This window comes from Anoplophora glabripennis, unplaced genomic scaffold, assembly GCF_000390285.2.
Source record: "Anoplophora glabripennis isolate ALB-LARVAE unplaced genomic scaffold, Agla_2.0 scaffold1252, whole genome shotgun sequence".
Lineage (NCBI taxonomy): Eukaryota > Metazoa > Arthropoda > Insecta > Coleoptera > Cerambycidae > Anoplophora > Anoplophora glabripennis.
The window spans coordinates 85,314-88,076 of record NW_019417355.1 but is presented as its reverse complement, the minus strand read 5'-3'; the positions used below and the strand labels follow the sequence as shown (position 1 = coordinate 88,076).

Here is a 2,763-nt window from a genome sequence, read left to right as displayed (position 1 = left end):
CCAGTTCAAGTAACAAGAATTTAAAGCGTTCTCAACATCGTTACCTCCTTAAATTTAGCTAATTCATATCCAATATAAATTCCTAAAATAATTATAATTAAAGTTATTATTTTTAAAATAATTGGTAAACAAATAAAATATGGTGAAGGAAAAATTAATCATATTAATATTCTACCACTAAAAATTACTCTAAAAATTAATCCTAATATACCTTTTAACATATAACTTTGTTTTTCTATTAAACAATGCAATCTTAAATAATTAAATCTTCCTGTTAATCTATAATATGATAAACGAAATCTATAACATACTGTTAATCCAACAGAAATATAAAAAAATAAATAAATTATTAAATTTAATAAATTCATTGATATAACCTCAACAATTAAATCTTTAGAATAAAAACCAGATAAAAATGGTAATCCACACAAAGAAAAATTACAAATATTAAAAAAATAACACACTAAAGGTATCTGATTAATTAAATTAAATTTCCTATATAACGAATACCTTGACAATTATTTATCGAATGAATAATTGAACCTGCACATATAAATAATAATGCTTTAAATAAAGTATGAGTTTAATAAATGAAAAAAAGCTAATTTATAACTTCCTAAAGGTAAAATTATTATTAATCCTAATTGACTTAAAGTTGAAAGTGCAATAATTTTCTTTAAATCAAATTCAAAATTAGCCCCTAAACCAGATATAAACATTGTTAACCTTGCAATTAATAAAAATATTATCTTTAAAGATTCTCTAAAAATAAAATTAAAACGAATTAATAAATACACACCTGCAGTAACTAAAGTTGAAGAATGAACTGAAGAAAATACAGGAGTTGGAGCAGCTATTGCTGCAGGCAATCATGAAGAAAAAGGAATTTGAGCTCTTTTAGTTATTGCTGCTAAAACTACTATTAAAGAAATTAATTCTATAATTCTATCAGTTTTTAAAAAATCTAAATAATAAATAAATCCTCAACTACCAAAATTTAATATTCAAGCAATTGATAATAACAAAGCTACATCACCAATCCGATTAGATAATGCAGTTAATATGCCTGCATTATATCTTTTAATATTTTGATAATAAATTACTAAACAATATGATATTGAACCTAATCCATCTCACCCTAAAAGAATAGAAATTAAATTAGGACTAATAATTATTAATATTATTGATAATACAAATATTAGTACTAATAAAATAAATCGATTCAAATTTAAATCTCCTATCATATATTCCTCTCTATAATAAATTACTATTGAAGAAATAAATAAAACAAATCTTATAAATAATAAAGATATTCAATCTAATAAAATAATTATTCTAATAATTCTTCTATTTAATCTAATTAATGAATATTCAATAATTATTTTATAATCTTTAATTATAAAATTAATTCTTAAAGAAAAAAATAAGATTGAAATTATTATAAATATAAATGAATAAATTTTACAAATTTTCATTATTCAAAATAAATATTTATATCTTTAACGCCACAAGTTAATATTTTTATTAAACTATTTGAATAAATTCATAATGTACAATATTATATTTTTAAAATTAAAATATTTAACGGAATTCAATGTAAAAATAATAATAAATATTCTCGAAAAGTAATTCTAAAAATTCTAAAATCCCCAGAATAATAAGTTCCATGTTGTGAATAAATGTATAAAAATAAAGAATAAGCAGCTCTAAAAAATGAAATTAAACCAAAAAAATCATTAAATATTTTCTAAATCTTACTAATCTATTAATTAAGATAATTTCTCCTAATAAATTTAATGATGGAGGAGCAGCCATATTTGTAGCTCTAAATAAAAACCACTATAAAGATAAACTTGGTAAAATATTTATTATACCCTTATTTAAATACAATCTACGACTTAAAATTCGTTCATAAGCAATATTTGCTAAACAAAATAAACCTGATGAACACAATCCATGTGCTAATATTATTACTAATGAACCTCAAAATCCTCACATATTTAAAGTTATAATTCCAGCTAATACTAAACCTATATGAGCAACTGAAGAATAAGCAATTAAAGACTTAATATCTCTCTGCCGTAAACATATTAAAGAAACAAAAAATCCCCCAACTAGTCTAATAATAATAAAAATAAAATTAAATTTTATACCAATTGTTAAAAATAAATTTATTAATCGTATTAAACCATAACCGCCTAATTTTAATATAATCCCATCCAAAATTATAGACCCAGAAACTGGGGCTTCAACATGAGCCTTTGGTAGTCATAAATGAACAAAAAATATAGGTATTTTTACAAAAAATACAAAATTTATACATAAATATATAAAAATATTATTTAAATCATTTTTTATAAAATAATAATCTAATCTAAAATAATTCTCATAAAAAAAATTGAAACTATTATAGGTAATGAAACCAATAAAGTATAAAATAATAAATATACCCCAGCCTCAATTCGTTCAGGTTGATATCCCCATCCAATAATTAAAATTAATGTAGGAATTAAACTAATTTCAAAAAATAAATAAAATAAAAATAAATTTATAGAAGAAAAAGCTAAATATAAAAATAATATTAAATTTACTATAATAAATAAAAAAAGATTACTATAATTTTTTAATTTTAAAATTTTTTCTCTAGCTAAAATCATTAATCTACAAATCCAAAATCTTAATAAAATTAAAGAATAAGATAATATATCTCTTCCTAATATATAAGAAATATTTACTCATAAATAAGTTATTGAAATATTAAAA

At 20.1% G+C, this 2,763-nt stretch overlaps 2 pseudogenes; both read right to left on the bottom strand.

Moving 5' to 3' along the window:
• Nucleotides 1-54: 54 nt before the first annotated feature.
• On the bottom strand, nucleotides 55-1,307 carry LOC111692287 (annotated as a pseudogene).
• Nucleotides 1,308-1,570: 263 nt separating this feature from the next.
• LOC108912473 lies at nucleotides 1,571-2,746 on the bottom strand (annotated as a pseudogene).
• Nucleotides 2,747-2,763: the final 17 nt, after the last annotated feature.